Genomic DNA, 24970 nt, shown 5'->3' with positions numbered 1-24970 from the left:
TTAAACGATGAAAGTTGTACACTCATACAAAATAGTGCTCAGCTGCTAAGAAATACCTCGATCATACGGTATTAGTTTGAGGTGACTTTAGCCTACGGAATATTGGACCGGGATGTTTATGGATTCATTGCAGGGGTGTGGCCAGGTAGTCTTGTGAAGTACTGTTGAACACGTTTTCAGAAAACTGTCTTGAGCAAATAGTTCCAGAGCCCAAACACAATGAAAATATTTTAGACTTTGTAACTAAAAAGAGGCCTGACTTGTCGAAAGTGTCAGTACAGAGACAAGAATTAGTGATCATGATATCATCACAGTGACTATGGTTGCTGACTTTAATAAACCCATCAAGAGGGCTAGGAGAGTGTGTTTGTTCGAAAGAGCAGATAGAAATTGTTAGCATCCTACTTAACCATCCAATGAATGGAGATCATTTACTTTCAGTATGACAGATGTATAAACATTATGTGCAAAATCTAGACGGGGTGTAATTCGCACTCTGGAGAGTGGATTAAGGAAGGAAAATACCCTCCGTGGTTTATTGACAAAATTCAAAAAAATGTTGAGGAAACAGAGCCTGGTGCGCTCTCGCTTCTAAAAAGAAAAAAACGCGTTCGCTTCTAGGCGCGGGAGTGTGAACGTTGGTGCGTTCCGACTGTGTAAACACTTGGTACTCGTCTAGTGCTCGCGCTGTCTAAACAGTGATAGTTCGCTCCCGTATTCGATAAACTTTCATCGGCTCTGCGAAATCGTTGAAACTGTTGCTACGCTGCGATCACCACCTCGGACGGTGTCGGTTGCAACCCAGCTGCAACACGAACTTCGCAAATGTAGCCGCACATTGCCGCAGTGGATACCGATGCACTTCGTGCACTCATCAGTGAAGTGCATTGCGACGCAGTCGCCGCATCCACGACGCAGACACACACCAACCTGCTCCACCGGTCGATGCACCTACAACAAGCGATCTGCAGCCCACGCAGAAACGTCAATGGGACGGCACGGAGGAAGGAGGAAGCGAGGAAGGGGGAAGGAGGTTACACGCAAATACTGACAACGGACCTTACATATTATTTGTTGAAAGTGGAGCAGGCCTCATCCTCTGGGGCTAGGAAAACTTATTCGACGGGAATATAAGTCATTATTGAAGCACATAATCGAAATTAGGAAAACCGTGTGGCAACTGATACTAGTTCAGGACTAATTGACAATGCCTCGACTCAACAGTCTTTCGTAGACAAAGCAAATCTGGAGGCCTATAGTCCGAAGTTCTTCACAACTAAACAAGGGATCATCAGTAAACCTGAAACCTCGCTTACACAGGACGAATTGCTAATGAAAATTACTTTTATCTGCTAAGGTATTTCCACCAGACAAATCAGCAAAATTATAACCTGTAACAGGCAAAAGGTAACAAAGTCGTCATCAGTTTGTGTTGTGACATTCAGATTACAGCGGCTTCTACAGTCTATATTCATGTGGTTCGCTGTTCAGGAGACGTGTGCGTACCCTCCGTCTAACAACCCTATAACTGCCTTGGGCATGACAGCAAAGAGTGCAGAGTAACACAAGATGTGCATACTTCTTAGACCCACACGCATACGGGAGGGCCAATCAAGCAACCTACATTGAAGAGCCAAAGAAACTGGTACACCTGCCTAATACAGTGTACGGCCCCACGAGCACGCAGTGAAACGTCCCCTTAGAAAAATTTATACGAGACTGTGCTTAAACTGACTCACAATATTTTTTGCGCAACGCAATCTGACTTCCAAAAATCCCTACGAAAGAATGGCCCTAACTAACATTAACCTATACGTTTCACAAATCACTTACCTCACAAAAATCTTCGTTACTCAAACTACTGGAATACAGCGAGCGCCACTACTGCCAGTTAAATAAAAGATTCAAACTACGGAAGGCACTAACTACTGATAGGTATAGTTAGCAAATGAAAGATTTTAATAGAGAACAAACAATGTATTTACCTTAGTAGTCATAATATATATATCACTTCATGACACCAATTCTTACAAATTTCAAAACTCCGCCATCTCTCTACCCACGTCCACCACTGCTGGCGGCTCACCTCCAACTGCGCAACGCTACGCGCTGTTAGCATCCAGCTGCCGCTGCCCAACACTACAATGGCGAGTATTACAACAATGCCAACCAGCCACAGACTGCACACTCACAGCCAGTGATTTTCATACAGAGCGCTACGTGGCGGCGGTGATACCAATAAAAAAACCTAAACAGCCTACTTACAGCAGTAGTGCCGCAGCACGACGTGCCATGGACTCGACTGACGTCTGAAGTAGTGCTGGAGAGAACTGGCGCCATGGAGCCTGCAGGACTGTCCATAAATCCATAACGAGGTGGCGGAGATCACTTCCGAACAGCATGTTTCATCGCATACCAGATATGCCCAATAATGTTCATGCCTGGGGAGTTTTGTGGTCAGCGGAAGTGTTTAAACTCACAAGAGTGTTCCTGTAGACTCTCTGTAGGAATTCTGGATGTGTGGGGTGTAGCACTGTCTTGCTGGAATAGCCCAAATACGTCAGAATGCACAGTAAACGTGAATGGATGCAGGTGATCAGACAGTATGCTTACGAACGTGTCACCTATCAGACTCGTATCTAAAAGTATCAGCGGTCCCATATCACTGCAATTACACACATCCCACACCATTAGAGAGCCTCCACCAGCTTGCACAATCCCCTATTGATATGCAGGGTCCATGATTTCTGAGGTTGTCTTCATATGCGTACACATCTATCCGATCGATACAATTTGAAAAGAGACCCTTCCGACCAGGCAATAAGATTGCAGTCATCAAGAGAGCAATGTCGGTGGTGACGGGCCCGTGCAAGGCGAAAAGAAGTGGGCCTTCGGCTTCGAAAGACCATATCGATGATGTTTCGTTGAAGGCTTGGAACGCTAACTCTTGTTGACGGCGCAGCACTGAAATCTGCAGCAATATGCGGACGGGTTGCACTTTTGTCACGTTGAACGATTGTCTTCAGTCGTCGTTCGTCCCGTTCTTGCAGGATCCTTTTCCGGCAGCAGCGATGTCGGTGACCCTATGTTTTACCGGATTCCTGATATTCATGGTACACTCCTGAAATAGTCGTAGGGGAAAAATCCCCACTTCATCGCTACCTCGGAGATGCTTTGTCCCATCGCTCGTACGCAGAGTATAACACCGCATTCAAACTCACTCACATCGTGATAAAGTGCCGTTGTAGCAGCAGTAACCGATCTAACAACTGCGCCAGACACTTTTTGTCTTATATAGACATTGTCGACCTACATCTACATGGATACTCTGCAAGTCACATTCAAGTACCTGGCCGAGGGTTCATCGAACCACCTTCACAATTCTCTATTACTCCAATCTCGTGTAGCACGTGGAAAGAATGAACACCTGTATCTTTCCGTACGAGCTCTGATTTCCCTTACTTTATCGTGGTGATCGTTTCTCCCTATGTTTCTGAGAAGAAGGTTGGTGATTGGAATTTCGTGAGAAGATTCCGTCGCAACAAAAAAACGCCTTTCTTTTAATGATTTCCAGCCGAAATCCTGTATCATTTCTGTGACACTCCCATATTTTGCGATAGTACAAAGCGTGCTGCTCTTCTTTGAACTTTTCCGCTGTACTCCGTCAGTCGTACCTGGTTAGCACCCCACAGCGCGCAGCAGTATTCTAAAAGAGGACGGACAAGCGTAGTGTAGGCAGTCTCCTTAGTAGGTCTATTACATTTTCTAAGTGTCCTGCCAATGAAACGCAGCCTTTTGTTATTCTTCCCCATTACAGTTTCTATGTGTTCCTTACAATCGAAGTTGTTCGTAGTTGTAATACCTAGGTACTTAGTTGAATTTACGGCTTTTAGATCAGACTGATTTATCGTGTAACCGAAGTTTAACGAATTCCTTTTAGCACTCATGAGAATGACCTCACACTATTCGTTATTTAAGGTCAATTGCCACTTTTCGCAACATTCAGATGTCTTTCAAAATCGTGTTGCAGCTTGTTTTGATCTTCTGATGATTTTATTAGTCGATAAACGACGGCGTCATCTGCAAACAACCGAAGACGGCTGCTCAGATTGTCCCCCAAATCGTTTATATAGATAATGAACAGCAAAGGGCCTATAACACTACCTTCTGTTATCCTCGATGACTTTCCGTCAATTACTACGAACTGTGACCTCTCTGATAGGAGAGCGCCGTATTCTGCCTGTTTACGTACAACTGTATCTGAATACGCAAGGCTACACCAGTTTTTTTGTCGCCTCGGTGTACTCGTGGTCATAGTACAGTTTCTCGAACCTCCTATTGTTCACTGTGTTTAAAATACACGGAAACTAGCAAAACTGTCCCGCTCAATGAAGTTTCCTTTAGGAAAACTGCAGCTGTGTTTTAAAATAGGCCTTAAGCGAATGCAGTGACTTCTCCTCCAAACATTACAGGACAGGGTACAGAATTCTTGTCTCTTTGGTATCAAAAGCGGCTCAAGGCAAATATCAGCACCGATCTGGAGCAACCAACCCATACCATCACGACAACGACGCAGACGTCAGGAACGGTGCCCCCAGCGAATTCACCGTCCATACCAGCGGCTACCCCTCTGACACAACGTGCCCGACTACATCACCAGCGACCTATAATTTCAGAAGAACGTAGAAGACCGCTTCAATGCTTGATCCCCGAGACCTACTATATCAATGACAACTCTACCTTTCTCCGGAGAGTCTCACGCCCTACCCACCACTATTTCACACACTTAATAAACAGAACTATGTTTCGAACTGCCTCGTATAATTATGCCAGGTATAATTATGACTGTGTTGAATGACATATCGTACAAGCAGTCCTCTAATGGGCCCACTCCAGTACGAAAAACAGTTCACGTTCGGATATGAATACAAAGTATATTGACCTCATTCCTTGCATTTCAGAATAGCGTACAAAATCATCCGTCCGGACATCTCGCTCGCTGCACCGCAACGACCCCTCCCATTGACAGCTACCCGCAGGTGTCTGATTCCTGCAGGACCTCCGACGTTGGTTGTGCATCGGCACCGAAATTTTTTCATCAGACACCCGACAATCCTATAGAATTACAGATACAAGTGGAGTTTGTTCTGTCGAACATGTCTAAAACAACAGACAGCACTCTCGATCAGACAGCTGGGATATGTAAATGAGTAGTTGGGGTGAAAGAAATGGGAAGGGTACGGGTTGGAAAAGAAATAGTGCTATGATTCTCGTCGTCAGTTGTTATGATGACAGGTGGCCAATGCTAAATAGAAACATATATTGGTGGTTTGACAGTGAAGTCGGTAAGGCGCTGGCTGCATATTCCGTGCCTGCAACGAATGAGATAATTAGTAGTTGTTGGTAAAAAATAATATATATTGTTCTTGTAATACAGGCTTATTCATATGCTGCATACATATAATTACAAACAGATATCTAGAGAGCCATTAGTTATGCCATACTTGACTAAGCGTCTTGTTAGAGGTTGCTTCCTATCAGCTGAAGGCTATGCTACTTTACTACTTGACATCCCGAACTGGGAACTTGATACAAGCCGCGGGTCGGTACCGGTCGCGACTCGCGGGTCAAGCAATATCTATTACGGACCGTGGTCGATATCTGTAAACACTAACAAGTGTGGTATCGAACTTTGATGGCACAGGTAGGAAGGAAATAATAACCTGCAGCCTCACAGGGCACTGTGGCAATGCAGCAGCGAAAGCCAAACATTTGTGCCCGACCGGGTCTCGAACCCAGATTCGCATGGCGTGTTGTAATGTGGTATAAGAGAAATTACCCACAACATGTGCCTTAACGCCTGTATTTCCATACATTAAGCCATGACGGATGGACCAATACTTTCTGCTCAAAGAACAGCCTGTTAATACCCAGATTATTTCACCAAGGGCCCCATATTCGTCGAGGAAGAGGTGCCGGACTTTCTTGCAGAAGAATATACATCGCAGCTTTAATGGTGCTTCGCTCACTTCGACCAGTAATGCATTGGTTGAGGCTGACATGAACGCCCCAGCAGCTACAGGTAGCACTTTCTACTGTGTGCTGTTTGACGCTGGTCCGTAGCAAAAAGAAAAAAATTATTTTCAAATGTGTGTGAACTCCTAAGAGACCAAACTGCTGAGGTCATCAGTCCATAGACTTACACACTACTTAAACTAACTTATGCTAAGAACAACACATACACCCATGCCCGAGGGAGGATTCGAACCTCCGGTGGGAGGGGCCGCGCAATCCGTGTCATGATCCGTAGCACATGTGTCCATAGTCGAAGTGTGACGTCACTGGTACAAAGTCAGTGCTGTCCACATATCAGAACCCCGCCATACTCCAGTCATTGTTCTGATGATATTGCAGGGCTTTTCTCATCTAGTGATGATTTGTCGCTGATGATGAGCCCATCTTACGCAATGGCTCAAACACTGACAGCTGGGACCACACCCCAGCATGCGAAACGATACCACAGTTACCGGCCAATGTCCTGCATGATGAGCAGGATCAGCATGTAACCTCCCCCTCACTTATCGAACTTAATGACAGTGAAAAATTAAACTGCGTGTACCTAATGGAAATTTGGGAAAAGCAATCGTCACCGAAGTTAATCTGTCGGTAAAGACAGAGGAAAGGGTTATATCTAAATGAAAGGAAAAATTCAAATGAAATTGGTGAAAGTTAATTTTGAGCAAAGGGTAAAATTAATAAAGAAAGTAAATGTGCGGTCGTTACGTTAACAATGAATTGTCGTTAATTAGATATTTGAGATTTGGGGAAAATTACGGTCGCCAGTCCCATCGACAACTACTATAATAACTGAAAATGAAAGAGTTTTGTGGAAACTGAATGTTTGTCAGAAGTAATAAATTTCACCACACTATGACTTCGTTTAGCAAAAGAATTAATAAAACCGGAAAATTGAAAGTTAATTTAGTGACTGAAATTAAGAGTGAACTATATTTCTGAAGCACTACGAAATTCAATAAAATAAGGTTAGTCTTGGGCTACCTCAACAGTCATTTCAAAAGCTTCTTGAATCTACGCAATTTAGAAATAAGAGATTTAACTTTGAACTTGAGTTAAATGATTCTGAACAATTAACAATAGTAAGATTTAGTACGTACCAAGCTGAGCTGCAGTCACAGGTAAGCTAAAATAAGGTAACAAAACTCGCACTTTTAATTTTTGCTAGTGTAATCTAAATATTGTAGCCAGCTATGAATACTTTAACTGAACTTTGAGGTTAAAGCAGTGAATTGCTAGATTTTGAATTCCGGAAAAGGAAGGGATCCTGCTTGGTAATGCAGTTGGGACAACGAGCAACAAAGGTTCATGCTACGTTGCTGTAATTTTTGAAGTACATTGAACAGTTTGAAAAGCTGAGGTCTGCCATACAGTTCTAAAACTTTACGTGCTTCCAGTCTTCCTTGTTGGTTGACTGAAGGTTTGAAGTCGTCGGTCGAGGAGGTGGCGACAGTCACTCATTGTCGGCCGTTGCTGTTGCAGAAGCTGGATGTTGGCGCGCCTTCTTCTCGACACGGTCACCAGGTGAAACGGACTCTTGATGTGCCCCAGCTAATGCTTCCCGTCCGCGACACCGTGTCACAAACTATCTTAGTAAGTCGAGCGCTATTACACGCTGCGAAACCCAGAAAGCGCGGCAAGTCGCGGGAGCGTCACACAACACACCTGCTCCACCGCCCTACTCCAGCCAGACTCTGTCCCGCCCGCGCTCCACGCGGCAGAGTTAACACTACCAAAGATCCTAAACACTTTGGTTCTCCACACGACCTATCGATGTAATCGTTCGATAGCACAGTTTTTCCTGGGCAAGACCCAGCGTAAAAATGCAAATAATATTTACAAAACAAACAAATTATACATCGACATAAATGCATAAATATACATACAAATAGTAAAACAATTGCAATATATAAAGACACAGAAATGTCATATCTTCAGGTAACAAAACAAGGAAAAAATTTATTGTAGGCCTACAATAGATGGAAATAGGACGATATGCATTTCCGGCGTTACAAGCAGACACGGATTCTGCTGCCGACGCTTCCTCTTGAACGATGTCACATGGTAGCCTGACCTACCAATAACGCCAGACCAGGCCGTAGACCACGCTTCAGATGTTCCGAAGCGACGTCGATGCAGGCGCCTTCCGCTGCAGTCCACACACTGAAACTGAATTGAAGTCACCATGGCCAGCCCATCAGCAGGTTGTCACAGTTGGGCCGTCCGATGACGCACAACCTGTGTCGGTTGTCGCCGCACCTATGGCAGTGCCTGCCTCCACCGCGCCACGAACCAGCGACCACTGCCCGAAAGTCAACCCGGGCACGGGTAGGTCGTTTCGCTGCTGGGTCGCTACTCCCCAGCCGTCACCCATGCTGTGGTAACTGGGCCGCCGCTACCGTCCATGGGAAGCGCTTATGACGGCAGGCCCGTACATTTATGAATATTTGAGAGGAATGAAGCTTACAGTAAACGTTATAGTTTACTTAGCTTGTAATGTTGAGTTGACTCCAGTTCTTTATGTCTACGGGTCTGATTCCTGAAGTTGAAAATGTGACAGTTTAGGTCATCACGGTTGGATTGAACGAAATAAACTTGCAGATTGTTGTTGCAGCATTTTTGATTTTACGTAAATATCTATTCTCACATTTTAGTATATCATACAGACTTTTAATTTTTCACGTTAACAAAGCCGAAATACATTGTTCGCACAAAAATACGTATGATCACATCAGACACATCCTTACGACTCTCTCACTCTGCGGAATAAACAATAGTCCAAAGGGCTTATCATTTTCCTTAATAAATGAATTCCTACTATTTTTAGTTATATTGTTAATTTCATTTATTATTCCATAAATGAATCCAGGAGTAAACATAGTAAATAGTTCAGGTTTGCGTGATTAATAATAGAACTTTGAAGTGCACAAACATTTCAATTTTAACTGTACATTCACGCCTAGAACTTATCGATTATAGCATCTAAACTAAAATATTTTATAAAGTAAAACATTGTTATAAATTTTAGCTGGAAATATAACATACTGTGTGGAAAATTATATAACAGTTTTCAGAAAAGAAACTGCGATAATATTGACCCGTCAAAAATTCGAAAAGTATTACTGTTATCGACAACTACTGTTGAGAAAAGTAAAGCTGGAGGACGGTCTCCCGTTACAGGTCTTTGCATCACCTCCCGTCGCCTGCAGTCTGTCTGTTTCACATGTGTTGAAACATGTCAGTTCGCTTTCATCATTAAAGTGTTCTGTCAATTAACTGGCTGCTCCTTACTTTTCCCGCTCCTTCGTCAACTTCCAGCAGCGAACCACACTCCCACTGCTACCTCCCATTAAAAGCTTCTTACATTACTTTATCGTCGATAATCATCCCAAGATTTTGTGTTGTTTTCGCAACTAGCAAATTATGTTGTACCAGTTGCGTTGTTTGGGGCAGTAGAATCTTGTAGCGAGTAAAGATCTTTAGAGTGGACTTGCTATCGGAGATGTCGAGGATACTTTTTGTACGCCACTCATGCAAATCTGTGAGAGCGAAGTACATTTTCAGTCGATGGGACTGAAGAGTACTGTCTTCGGAAAAGTTGCTGCCACCATCTGGATGTTGTAATATTTGGATTTCACTCTCAAAGAGGTCACGCAGCTATTCTCTACGGGTGCCAGTGTATTTACAGTTGCAAAACGATTGTCTCGCTATTGTTCAGGTAGCGGCAGACAATTTTTCCCCTAAGACTGACAAGGTGACGTTTTCGTACGCTTTCGTCAGTCCTCTGAACACACCTATCACGTGATTATTCCGAGAGAAATTTAGCTGTATGGAAGAGAAGGAGATTAGTGTTTAGTGTTCCGTCGACAATGAAGTCATCAGAGACGGAGCGTAAGCTCCGTTTAGGGAAGGATGGTGAAGGAAATCGGACGTGCTCTGGCAAAGGAACCAACCCGGCACTTGCCTGAAGCGATTTAGGGAAATTATAGAAACCTTAAATCAAGATGGCCGGACTAGTGTTTGAACCGTCGTCCTTCCGCATGCGAGTTCTGTGTGGCAACCAGAGCGCCACTTCGCTCGGTTTAGCTATGTCAGTAACTATCCGTAGAAGGATTTCACTTGTCTTTATTCCTTTGGGAAAGATAAGTTGTTTTTCCGGTAATATTTTCTTGTTTTTCACCGGACCATTCTTTCCATTACCTTTGCCGAAAACTTTAGCAATGCTATAAGCCGACATGACTCTGGTTTGTCACACCTATGCCAGATTTGTGGGTGAAAACAATATGAGATGTTTCCAGTGAGACGAATATCTTGAGTCCATACCTTATTGCAGCATCACTTTCCCTTTTCGTGGGATGTGCCGTACTATTGGGTAGTCATTACAGTCCGGACCATGTGCAGTAGCCTACCCTTGGAGAGCTCACTGTGGGGTTCTTCCAACGAAAAGGGTTGCGCCATTACGCTGTTATCCTCTTCATATTTCTCTCTGTCTTCCTTGCCAGTTACTTCAGGAGTGGCTGTCATACACAAGAACTATTCTAAAGATGGTCGTTCGGTGATGTGTCTACATGTCCATTGTCAGACCGTTTCTTGTGTTCCTTATGACACTCCAAACCCTGGTTCATAATGATTCTTTGCAGATTGCCGTGCAGAATTGTGCCGCGATTCTTGTCTGTAATTTGGGCTTTCTTAAGAGCAGTAAAGTTTGTGTGTCATTAGAGCTATTTTTGTATTTTTAATGCCTCGCTGGGTTCTTTGAGGACTGTGTCACATTCTGAATCCCACCAACAGGCTGATGCTCTATGAGGAGTCCGCTTTTGTCCTTTCTGAGGTACTGAGAGTTGCCCTGCTTCACTGACGAGCGGTAGCAAGACCCCGTAGACTCCCCAGTTTCTATGATAAAAAAAAATGGCTCTGAGCACTATGGGACTCAACTGCTGTGGTCATCAGTCCCCTAGAACTTAGAACTACTTAAACCTAACCAACCTAAGGACAACACACACATCCATGCCCGAGGCAGGATTCGAACCTGCGACCGTAGCAGTCGCACGGTTCCGGACTGCGCGCCTAGAACCGCGAGACCACCGCGACCGGCTTCTATGATCAGTTTCAGTTATTCTTCCAGTAATGTTTCGTATAGGTTCCGTGTTGCTTTGTTTGTGTTCCATTTCCGGCTAACAGCGTATCTGACAGTTTCCCTCCGTTGATCGTTTGTCATAATATGAAGTGGCAAGTGATCCGAACCTGAAATATCGGATATCACTTCCCATAATGTTTCGGCATACAGTGCAAGGGATGCGATGCTCAAGTTCACTGTCGCGTCTGACTATCACTGTTGGTGAACCATAATTTAGTACTATATGGTGTTGCGAATCTAGTACACCCAGTACCAGATTGTTACGCTGCGTTGTCAGTTTTGCAGCCCTACAGTGTACGGTGGCCGTTAGTCATCTGGTAGAAGACGAGGTTTCCCGATGGAGTCACTTATTGTTGTTAATTGTTGTTTGGGAAGTTGTCGTTAGGTGCTTTGTGTGCTGAGACCATATTCAGATGGAGGGCCTTGATTCGAAAGCGGATGCCCACCATTTGCAATAGATCGTGCTGAGTGCCAGTTTTGACAACTGAAAAATGGAGAGCTTATTTTGCTATTAACGCTACATCGCCGTATCCATCATTTCTGTCTTCCCTAATGACAGGGTTGCCGGGGAGAGTGAACGGTACATTCGGTTTCAATCTCGTTTCGACGATGGCACAGATGTCTATCTTAGTTTCGAGCAGAAAATGTCGAAGGCTGTTTTCGTTTGCCTTGAGGGGTATTATACATCCCTGGAACTTTGATAGCTGTGTAGCATCGAGTCGTTACTGAGTGGCGTCAGCTGTGTGTGCTGAGCCGTGCCGGCTCGCACCGCTCAGTCGATCGCTAGATCGCGGTAGCGGGCCACGATCTTTGGTGGTTCTCCACGCGAGGAGCTTTGACCGGCACGAAGGTTGACAGTAAGCACTGGCGGGTCGAATTGGAAGGAGCGCTCGCGGGGCGCGAGGTCGGTTTACCTCCGCTGTCTGGAGCTGATAGTAAGCAGCTTTTGCACAGCACAGACTTCTTTCCGCGGAGACGGTGTTTATGGTTGGCTAAGGTGGCGATGGGATTCTGGAAATTTGCCTGTGCCCTGTGGAGATTTCGAGTGCTACTTCTCTTTCAATTAGACTGCTTTTTATTGTAATCATTTCTGTTACGCATTCGTAAATCATTTTAGTGGGGTGAGTGTAATTTAATCAGAGTGTCTTTTCACTGTCATAATTTTAGTTATGTATTTGTCAGATATATGGTGGGGTTGTTAGCTGACCCGCCGTGATATTTCCTATGGTAAATTCTGCTGAAATAAGAATGCACTTTTTCACTATAGTTAACACTGTGGTTAACAAAGTTTGATTTCTGAGATTCGGTTGCTTAGCTATATGAAGTAGTGTTTACGTTAGTAAGAGATGTTAGATTCATTACATATGGCTACTTTTTTCACATTTCAAAATAGTGTGTAAAACTGTTCTTGCTCCATGTATTTCATTTCAGTACAAGAATTGGTTTGCTAATTAATTTTGGGATCACGTAAGCTTTATTGGTTCTCTCATTCACGTAATCCCAGAGCTACCCAGTTGTTAAGCGCTTTGTTGCTTGTCACCATATTCGCTGATCAGGTAGATGTTTGTTTATTTACTTATATTTGGATCTTAAATTATAATGTAATGGAAAACGTGCCGCCCCTTGTAAAGCAGCGCACTGTTACTACCTTTAGTTCTCATGCTGCTGCTGTGGTTCTCACAGTACGGGACCTGCCCCACCCACACCCGTGGGTGGCGAGTCCACACGGCCAGCCCTGTCCGTCGCATCATTCCACCTGTCGCGGGGCTGAGTTGTATGTGTGTAACATCTTCTGTTTCTGAGTTTATGTCACCGACGAACATGAAGGACTGCTCATGTTACTATTGTTACCTTCCGATTTCTATCTATTTGGCCAAATGAAGAACGCACTCCGCAGGATGAAGGGGAGGTTCCTGATGCAGCAACATGTTAGTTCCGGCCCGCCGGAGTGGCCGAGCGGTTCTAGGCACTACAGTCTGGAACGGTGCGACCGCTACGCTCGCAGGTTCGATTCCTGCCTCGGGCATGAATGTGTGTGATGTCCTTAGTTAGGTTTAAGTAGTTCTAGCGGACTGATGACCTCAGAAGTTAAGTCCCCCCAACCATTTTTTTGGTTCCGACGTTAACCACTAGAGTGGTACAATGCGGCCACACAGGTCTACCAGTAAGGTGTTATAAGGCAGCCTCACTGGACGGACACTATGCAGAAAAATAGCACTTTTTAGTCAAAACAATGGGGAAAAGTGTGGCGTAAGCATTGGAGTGCTGAATAAAACCAAACTGCTTTCAGAAAAAGAAGTGTTGCGTTACGTTAATGTTTCTTGTGCAACCCATAACTATTTGATTTGCTGGCAATGTTGCGCGTTACATAAAGTATACGGGTTAAACTCTTGTATCTAGAAAAGTTCTGATTTTAATGCCCATTGATGAAATAAAGACGTGCGAAATTTTCCCGCCAAATGATAGTAAATGTTCTTCCCCCAGCTCAGTAACGTGTTGTTTCTGAAAGCAAGATCGAACCAAAATTGGCAGTCATAGTTAAGTGCACCACTTGCTACCCTTTCTTCAGCGTACGTTTTGACGAAAATTGAACTATTTAGGTAAATACTCTTCCGGCCTGACCAAGTTCGCTTTTACTGTCTTTGCTGACAGTGTTCTGAGTGACCATTAGTAACTGGTTGTAATAAGTAAGGGTTGAGGTATAATTGTGTGCCTGCATTAAATTGCATTGGAGCCAGGTCTGCGCTCCCCTCTCCCTTTCCATAAATACGCAGCGAAACTGACCTTGTTCTGCGTGACCATTAGTAACTGGTTGTAATAAGTAAGGGTTGAGGTATAATTGTGTGCCTGCATTAAATTACATTGGAGCCAGTTCTGCCTCCCCTCTCCCTTTCCATAAATACGCGGCGAAACTGACCTTGTTCTGCGTGACCATTAGTAACTGGTTGTAATAAGTAAGGGTTTAGGTATAATTGTGTGCCTGCATTAAATTGCATTGGAGCCAGGTCTGCGCTCCCCTCTCCCTTTCCATAAATACGCGGCGAAACTGAACCATGTTGACTAGAGAGACCAGTTGCGATGATGTATATTCCTACAGACACATGACTGGTTGTTGAAATGCCATCAGTATTGAATAAATATCAATTAACCTATACGCTATGACTGATTATTTCCTCCCTTCATCGTAAAGAATAGGTGAAGTTTAATACCACAGTTGAATACTGAGTCATGAAAGTATATGATGGTTCTATGCTCCCTATTAAGTCCTGCATAGGTGCCTTTAGTAGTAGTTCGAAAAAAATATTGCGCCATCCGTTGCGTTCAGATTTTTAACACTTGATTAAACCAACAGGCTAGAAATTAAATATATCCCAGCAGTAACTCGCGGGGGCCAGTAATTTCGTGGACCACACGAATTTGTTTAACCATTACTACAGAGGGCAGCTTGCAGGAGCTGTAGGACATGAGATGCGACGGTAATCTTCGTACCAGGTTGAGTTATAACTTTAACTGCACCACCACCAGTACGAAGGATGCGATGCACAATTAGCTGCCAGTCATATACTAAACACGTGTGTGATGTTACTACGTTAGGGCAGGTTACTTTGTAACTATGGTATATGTTATGAATATGGGCGCTATGTCCGAAACCGGTCATTTTAAGATCAAAACGGCAATCGACAGAGGTAAAATAATCCTATTTTGTAAGACACGTTTTCTCTGTACATGGCTAGATTCTTCACGGGACGCAGTTACACATGCTGCATCTATGGGTGATCAACTTTTTCCTCACACCCGACATTCATGCAAACAATGACATCATCTTCATTGCACAGTTGGGAAAAAACATTGCCGGCCGCTGTGGCCGAGCGGTTCTAGGCGCTTCAGTCTGGAACCACGCGGCTGCTACGATCGCAGGTTCGAATCCTGCCTCGGGCATGGATGTGTGTGATACCCTTAGGTTAGTTAGGTTTAAGTACACTGCTGGCTATTAAAAATGCTACACCACGAAGATGACGTGCTAAAAACGCGAAATTTAACCGACAGGAAGAAGATGCTGTGATATGCAAATGAGTAGCTTTTCAGAGAATTTACTCAAGGTTGGCGCCGGTGGCGACACCTACAACAAGCTGACATGAGGAAAGTTTCCAACTGATTTCTCATACACAAACAACGGTTGACCGGCGTTGCCTGGTGATACGTTATAGTGATGCCTCGTATAAGGAGGAGAAATGCGTACCATCACATTCCCGACTTTGATAAAGGTCGGATTGTAGGGTATCACGATTGCGTTTTATCGTATCGCTACATTGCTGCTCGCGTTGTTCGAGATCCATTGACTGTTGGCAGAATATGGAATCGGTGGGATCAGGTAGGTAATACAGAACGCTGTGCTGGATCCCAGCGGCCTCGTATCACTAGCAGTCAAGATGACAGGCATCTTACCCGCATGGTTGTAAAGGATCGTGCAGCCATGTCTCTATTTCTGAGTCAACAGATTAGGAGGTTTGCAAGAGAACAACCATCTGCACGAACAGTTCGACGACGTTTGCAGCAGCATGTAGCATCAACTCGGACACCCCGGCTGCGGTTACCCTTGACGCTACATCACAGACAGGAGCGCCTGCGATGGTGTGCTCAACGACGAACCTGGGTGCACGAATGGCAAAATATTTTTTCGGATGAGTCCAGGTTCTGTTTACAGCATCATGATGGCCGCACCCGTGTTTGGCAACATCGCAGTGAACGCACATTGGAAGCGGGTATTCGTCATCACCGTACTGGGATATCACCTGGCGTGATGGTATGGCGTGCCACTGGTTACACGTCTCGGTCACCTCTTGTTTGCATTTTAGATGTGTTCCGCCGGCCGCGGTGGTCTAGCGGTTCTAGGCGCTCAGTCCGGAACAGCGCGACTGCTACGGTTGTAGGTTCGAATCCTGCCTCGGGCATGGATGTGAGTGATGTCCTTAGGTTAGGGGACTGATGACCACAGATTTTAAGTCCCATAGTGCTGAGAGCCATTTGAACAATTTTTTTTAGATGTGTTCCGACCCGTGGCTCTACCCTTCATTCGATCCCTGCGAAACCCTACATTTCAGCAGGATAATGCACGACCGCATGTTGCATGTCCTGTCCGGGCCTTTCTGGATACAGATAATGTTCGAATGCTGCCCTGGCCAGCACATTCTCCAGATCTCTCACCACTTGAACACGTCAGCTCAATGGCGGCCGAGCAACTGGCGCGTCACAATACGGCAGGCACTACTCTTGATGAACTGTCGTATCGTGTTGAAGCTGCATGGGCAGCTGCACCTGTACACGCCATCCAAACTCTGACTCAATGCCCAGGAGTATCAAGGCCGTTATTACGGCCAGAGGTGGTTGTTCTGGGTACTGATTTCTCAGGATCTATGCACCCAAATTGCGTGAAAATGTAATCACATGCCAGTTCTAGTATAGTATATTTGTCCAATGAATAGCCGTTTATCATTTGCATTTCTTGTTGGTATAGCAATTTTAATGGTCAGTAGAGTAGTTCTAAGTCTAGGGGACTGATGACCTCAGATGTTAAGTCCCACAGTGCTTAGAGCTATCTGAATTTGACAAAAACCGTTGCGTGGCATTTCGAGGATAATGATAAGATAATTTGCGAAATGGGACGTTACGTAAGCAGCCGAAATACATACTTCTACAACCAGGGTCTCCGCCAGGTCATCCATCAAGTCGCATTGGAGGTGAAGGAGTGGCACCAACTTCTGAGATCGTAGGTTCCACTGGTACAAGGCAGCAAACTGTGACGGAATTAATGACTTCGCGACGACAGTAGAAAGGTGGCAGGGCTAGCGGCAGGTGCAGGGCTCGGTGGCCGCTGGTTCGGCGACCCCTCGTAGCCCCGGCTGCCGCCGCCGCTGCCGCTGGTCCAACGCGCCGTCCCCGGGCTGGGGGAGCCGCCAGATATCCTGTGCCTGAGCGCCGGCCGGCGCGCACGTGTGAGCGTCCGCAGGTAGCTGGCGGGCCCAACAATAGCCGGAAGCTGCGCCATTGGGATGCGGCCGGCGGACATCTCCCGCAGGCATCGGCAGGCTGCGCGCGTGCCCAGGGGGAGGCAGGGAGGATACGAGGGGCTGTTGGCCGGCGGCGCGCGCGCAGCCGCACCGACCAGTCGCTCCGGCGTTCGTTAATCTCCCAAAACGAGGAGCACCTCACAGGCACACCGGCCTGCTGCGGTCGATCAACTGGTACTCCAAGTCATTGCAGATGACGTAACTGAGTGTTGGAGCTGCTACTGTGTATTACCGCCGGCCGTAGTGGCCGAGCGGTTCTAGGCGCTGCAGTCTGAAACCGCGGGACTGCTACGGTCGGAGGTTCGAATCCTGCCTCGGGCATGGATGTGTGTGATGTCCTTAGGTTAGTTAGGTTTAAGTAGTTCTAAGTTCTAGGGGACTGATGACCTCAGAAGTCTCATAGTGCTCAGAGCCATTTGAACCTTTTTTTTTTTGTGTTACCGTGCTGCACCAGTAAGAAGAGTAGCGCGTTTCGCTGCAGGATAATTCAGAAAGCGCCAAAGCGTTACCGAAATGCTCAGCCAATTACAGTAGCAGACGCTGCAAGCGAGCGTTCCGCATCAACATTTGGCTTAGTGCTAACTTCCCGAGAGCGTACGTTCGTAGAAGAGTCAAATAATATATTGATCCCTCCCATGTACAACACGCGGAAAAACCGTGAAGGTTCCATGAGAGAGACCTGAAATCACACGTAGGCCTGCCAACAATCGATCTTCGACGGAATCATGCACGTCTTGAACAGGAAGGGTGCGAAAGGACAGTACGCTCAGCCGCTCACTGTAAAGTGTCTTGTGCAATATGGTTTTAGATTTACATGTAAGCAGTAAAAGAAAAGAAATAAAAAAGAACTGATGTGGACTGGAAGTTCGATAAAACGAAACACGAGAGTCATTTTTAATTATTTACACGTCTAGTTCCGGACCAAATTGAGGAGTAAATGTCCAAGATCATGAAACGTGTCAGTACATGAAATAACAAAATAAAAGTAATAACAGAAAAAATAAAATGTGTATGAAACCGAAAAAGTCAAGCCGGAAGTTTAAGTAAACCCAATCAAAAATCCAACAAGAATCAGCTTAAGTTTTCAAGGAACTCCTCGCCAGTATAGAAGGAGTGACCCATGAGGAAACTCTTCAGTTTCTATTTGAAAGCGCGTTATTTACTACTAAGATTTTTGAATACTTGTGGTAGCTCATTGAAAATGGATGCATCAGTATACTGCACACTTTTTTGCACAAGAGTTAAGGAAGTCCGATCCAAATGGAGGTTTGATTTCTGCCGAGTATTAACCGAGTGAAAGCTGCTTATTCTTGGGAATAAACTAATATTGGTAACAAGAAACGACAATAAGGAATATACATAATGAGAGGCCAGTGTTAAAATACCCAGACTCGTGAACAGATGGCGACAAGAGGTTCCCTTCTAGAATGGGAAGCGTTACCCCAAAACATAATATCATACGACATAAGTGAATGAAAATAAGCAAAGTAGACTAATTTACGTATCGATGTATCACTCACTTTTGATACCGTTCGAATAGTAAAAATGGCAGTATTAAGTCTTGGAACAAGATCCTAAACGTGGGGTTTCCACGACAGCTTACTATCTATCTGAGCACCTAGAAATTTGAACTCTTCAGGTCCACTAATCATATGCCCGTTCTCTGAGATTAAAACGTCAGGTTTTGTTGAACTGTGTGTTAGAAACTGTAAAAACTGAGTCTTACTGTGATTTAACGTTAGTTTATTTTCTACAAGCCATGGATTGCGATCACGTACTGCACTATTTGAAAGCGAGCCAGTGTTGCACATAACATCCTTTACAACCAAGCTAGAGTCATCAGCAAACAGAAATATTTTAGAGTTACCCATACTTTTTGTGTGTGTGTGTGTTACCGAGCTCCACCAGTAAGAAGAGTAGCGCGTTTCGCTGTAGGATCAGTTAGAAAGCGCGAAAACCTTACCGAAGTGCTCAGCCAATTACAGTGGCAGACGGTGCAAGAGAGGCGTTCCGCATCAAGATTTGGCTTAGTGCTAAGTTTGCGAGAGCGTCAAATAATATATTTCTCCTATCAAGTACAACACGCGGAAAAACCATGAAGGTTCCATGAGAGAGATCCGAAATCAGACGGAGGCGTGCCGACAATCGATCCTCGACTGAATCATGCACGTCTGGAACAGAAAGGGTTCGAAAGGACAGTACCCTCAGCCACACACCGCATCGTGTCTTGCGCAGTACGCCGGTAGATTTACATGTATGCGGTAAAATAAAAGCAAAAAGAAAAGGAAAGACGTGGACTGGAAGTTCGATAAAACGTAATATGGCAGAAATTTTTAGTCTTATTTATTTACACATCTAGTTCCGTAGAACCAAACTGAGGACCAAATGTCCAAGATCATGGAACGTGTTAGTACATGAAATTACAAGAAATAAGTAATAACAGATAAGATGAAATGCATTGAACACCAAAAAAGGACTAGCCATAAGTTTACGTAAACTAAATCAACAATATAACATAGGAATCAGCTTAATTTTTCAAGACACTTCTAACAGAATATAAGGAGTGACCCACGAGGAAATTTTTCAGTTTCGATTTGAAAGCACGTAGATTACTGGTAAGATTTTTGAATATTTGTGGTAGCTTATTGAAAATGGATGCAGCAGTATACTGCACACTTTTCTGCACAAGAGTCAAGGAAGTGCGATCCAAATGCAGGCTGGATTTCTGCCTTGTACCAACTGAGCGAAAGCTGCTAATTCGTGGGAATAAGCTGATATTGTTAACAAGCAACGACAGTAAAGAATATGTATATACTGAGAAGCCAGTGTCAGAGTACCCAGACTGGTGAATAGGGGTCGACAAGAGGTTCGCGGACTTATAGCACTTGTTGCCCGAACTGACCGATCCAACCCAAAAATACCCTCTTATAATGGGAAGATTTACCACAAAACATAGTAGCATACGACATAAGCGAATGAAAATAAGCAAAGTAGACTACTTTTAGTGGTCGAACGCACACTTACTTCAGATACCGTTCGAATAGTAAAACTGGGAGTATTAATTTTTTGAACAAGATCCTCAATTTCGGCTTTCCACGTCAGTTCACTACCTATTTAAACATCTAGAAAATTGAACTGTTCAGTTTCACTAAACATAAGCCCATTCTGTGAAATTAGAACGTCGGGTTTTGTTGAATTGTGTGTTAGAAACTGTAAAAACTGAGTCTTCCTGTGATTTAGCGTTTACTTGCTTCAAGCCTTAAACTAATGTTTTTGTATCCTGCCTGGAAGGCGGCGCACGGTTCTGCTCCTGGAAACTGAAAGGTTGGCCGAATGAAGGAAGCGAGTAGGATCAGGTGAGGTAAAACACGTGGGAACTGCTTGTCAAGCTATAATGTTTACTATAGGCAAAAACAAGTTGGTAAAGGGTTTCATAACTTTGCAATGAGATGCGAAGTGTCCCGGCCGTCTGCTCATGATGAAATGGGCAGAACCTGCAGCGGAGCTCGTAGATCTCAACAGCGCCTGCTAGAGGGCGCTGTCATCTGTGTCTCATAGTGCCAACTTATGACCTTGTACCTATGCCGTGGCATCGTTGCTATCGATACCACAAATGCCATGAACTGCACTATTTGAAACAGAGTCAATGTTGCACACAATATTCTTTACTACTAAACTCGTGTCATCTGCAAAGAGAAATATTTTAGAAGTACCTGCAATACTAGAGTACATGTCGTTTATATAAATAACGAACAGGAGTGGCCCCAACTCTGATCCCTGGGGCACACCCCACTTGACTGTACCCCACTCAGACCTCACATCACAGTCATTCTCAACACCGTGAATAATGACCTTTTACTGTTTGATAAAGTAAGAGGTGAACCAATTGTGAGATACTCCCCGTATTCCATAATTGTCCAACTTCTGGAGAAATATTTTGTGCTCAACACGACCAAAAGCCTTAGTTAAATCAAAAAATATGCCTGGCATTTGAAATCTTTTGTTTAATCCATCCACTAGCTCACATAGAAAAGAGAATATCGCATTTTCAGCTTTTAAACGACTTCTACTGCCGGACTGTACATTTGATAGCAATTTGTGTGATAGAAAATGGTCAGTTATCTTTACATATATAGCCTTTTGAATAACTTTAGCAGACCTGATCGCATAGAAATAGGTCTAAAATTGTCTACATTATTACTTTCTCGCTTTAATACAGAGGCTTTAATACTGAGTACTATAATTTTTCAGAAAACGTACCATTCTTAAACGAAATCCTCAAATATGGCTGAATACAGGGCTAACATGTGCAGCACAGTACTTCAATTTTCTGCTAGGCACTCCACCATATCCATGAGAGTCCTTAGTCTTCAGTCTTCGTTGACCTAAGGGCTTAACCACCACAACGAAATAGTAAAATAACACCATTAATTTTGTTGTTTGTTTGCGGGTAGGTGCCAGCAGTTGTGCTAGTTACAAATTAAGTCCCCACGCCTCAGTACCGTAGCACGCTGCTAGGAGGACCAAATCAAGGCGAAGGAGTCCACTGACAAAGTGGAAGGCCTGTTGCGCCATTTTGTTTTGGTTCTTCTGCCAGCTTGCAGCGGGACGAGGAACTGCAGATAAGTACCCGGGAAAAATAAAAAAGTTATTAGGTAATTTTATTGTTTCGGGTTGATTGCTAAAACATTATCACTATCCCTCGAGATGTTGTTATGAATAACTGTTCATCGTTTAGCGTCCCCCTCGCCTGAAACTTTTCCTGACAGACTGCTCAAGTTGTTATGACTGCTTTTGAACAGTCAGTTAGATCACTTTTTGTTCCATAGATTTCTGCCACACGATTTCTGTCGACATCTGTGGCTTTGTCGACCTCTAACACAATAACCCAACTCAACAAATAGTCCCGTCACAAGAAAACCCACGTATAACACAATCATACGGGGAATTGTGCATACAGCATACACGATATAAACGTGCCTACTTTGCACAACTGTCGTATAACGATACCCCTTTTACAGTGTTTGACAGTTATGTATGACTAACGAATATGGGAAAAAGACTATAATTATTTTCCTAGGAGTTTACCAGCTGTTAGAAAGAAACGCAATAAATACGGAGTAATACTGAATCCAGGACCTTTCTATACCAATTTCATTAAGCAGTATGTCGAATTCATTTACGGTCGCCAGGCTATCTAGGCAAAGAAATGGTTAAGTGTCAGAACAGCAGAAGAAGTAAATTTAGCATACTTTGCCGGAGTTTCCTAACATAACTTCGCAAATAATATAACCTTTCAGGATATGGTTCTGAGAAAGACACAGGGACCTCTTCATTACTACACCTACATACATACATAGTTTTGATCTAGAAAGGCCACGAATTTTTAATCATCAATGTTTGCATTTTTATGTAACGAACAAATTATATACTTAAATATTCTAACAGCATCATACATACATTTAAATTTACTAAAACACTTTATTTATACCTTTCTCTTAACAAATTTAGTGTGTGGTAACTCTATATTCTCATTCAGTATTTTTATGCAACCCTAGTCCAGTGTTACGGAGCCACATAAGCAATTTTCCTTTTATAACTCTTTCTACTTTACTGAATTTAATTTATAACTCAAAGAATTTTATCTTCGCTTTACTCAAAACTTAAACTAGCGAAAATTCAGTATTTATGCATGACATATTCGTCTTTTTTGCGAAACTTATTTACTTGCTCTCACTTTACTTTTCACAACAAAGAGAGTAAAAATATTAAAATCGTTAAACTTTTCTTAAAGCATCTACTTCAGTACTTAAGCAGATTTTTACATAACTTCTACTACGTAAATCATACAGTACTTTTCCTTGCACTTTAAAAGCTAGTCAATAACAATTAATTTCTTACATATATTCAAAGATGAAAATAAGTGCTTCCGGATAGTGAATAAAGCACTACAAATGTTTTATAACAGGTTTACTCGGAATAATGAAACTCCAGGAGAGGACCATATATAGTCGAGTGATTAGGAATAAAATAATGTCAGCCAAATTTTATGTTTAACACAACCAATATTCTAAAGGAGTTCATTTTGAATTAATGGTTCACGTCTCGACAATTCTAATCATACAATTCGTAACCTGTTGGCTGTAGTCGTTGGGTGTGGCGGATAGTTATGGCAGCCACACCACTCACGGTAGGGTGTACAAGTGTTTTGAAGTATGGGCAAATTAATGTTTCTTGCTGTTGGTTTAACGTCCATAACATAACCCAACAACCTGTACCATAGCTGCAATAACACAGCACTCGTCATCCGAGGCAGTTGTGTATCAATTTCCAGGCGAGGCATCGCCTGCTCTATCTTATTATTGCTTCTTTCACTGCTGATTTTGTCCTTTATCAATATTTTTAAGCCTGTGTCTGTGAAAACATTCGGTTTCTTTATGAAATAACTTTCTCCTACCAGTTACGATTTTCTTTTATTTATGTTTTACACGACGCGTTTCGTGATATGATTCCCGTATTCAAGTGTGTATTTCTTTGTACTGTGCCATTTTTTCGTGACTGGTAGCAGAAAGTTATTCATAAACGAACCCATCTGTTACTGCTGCTTACAGACCGTGTCCTCTCGTTCCTGCTCGCTCGGCAGGTAGCGCGACAAAAACCTAAGCCACCTTTTACGCGCCCCACAGTAACTTTCGTACAGTACAAAAGCACTCCATTATTTACATAACACGTACACTGTCCTTAATTGTGTAGCATTTTATACAAACGTATATATATACACACACACACACGAACATTTTCATTTCATTAACCCATGACAAAATATTAATTATACATTTCACAAATTTCTTTACGTGAGCTACAAACATAAATTAGCAAAGATCTCTTGACATCTCATGTATCACACTTTCTACATAGTCTTTGCCTGTCACAGTTATATTATGATAAAAAGTTTTATAAATTAGATGACTGATTGAACAATAGTGTTACATAAGCTCCTGTTTCAGCTAAGTGGAAGAACAGGTACGCGTATTTGAAATATACAAGAAAAGTTTTGTTCATCAGTTCATCTAATTTCAAGCACTGTCATTATGAAAACAGTTTCTAACTCTTATACGAATTGTACAGATATTAAACACGGAAATTCCACTACAAAATTTATCTCAAAATCACATTTTACCTAGAAAAAACTTTTACATAATTGTACAGCATTTTGTGTATTAGGGAAAAACCTTGCTGCCCCAGTGTGGGTACTATGGCGGTCATTTTGATCCCTCTGAACCATACTGCGTAAACTTCACTTTTTTTAGTTACCTCCTTATAAGGTTATAAACAGTACATTTTCCATTTTCCTTAATTACCCTCTGTATAACTTTGTTTGTTGTCTCCCTATTCTACCTGACATATCTGGGCAGCCCTTTGATGTCAAAATGATGTGCTTGCTGTGCCCTTATTTCACTTAACAGTGCTGTAAGTGATACATTTTTTCAGTGTCTCATTTCTTCCCTCATCAGGGTGACAGTTATAGAACTACACGAAAAAAAAAACAACGGTATATTAGTTACAAACTATGGCGTACACACACTTCATTCGACTTGTAAACGTAACTACGGATATTCGCATTTAGGTTATGACATGCTCGTTATATCTGCCATCACTGGCGGTGATGTGGCGTAGATGAATAGCGAAA

Source organism: Schistocerca gregaria, chromosome 4, assembly GCF_023897955.1.
Source record: "Schistocerca gregaria isolate iqSchGreg1 chromosome 4, iqSchGreg1.2, whole genome shotgun sequence".
NCBI classification, from domain to species: Eukaryota; Metazoa; Arthropoda; class Insecta; order Orthoptera; family Acrididae; genus Schistocerca; species Schistocerca gregaria.
Note: the sequence above shows the minus strand (reverse complement) of the source record.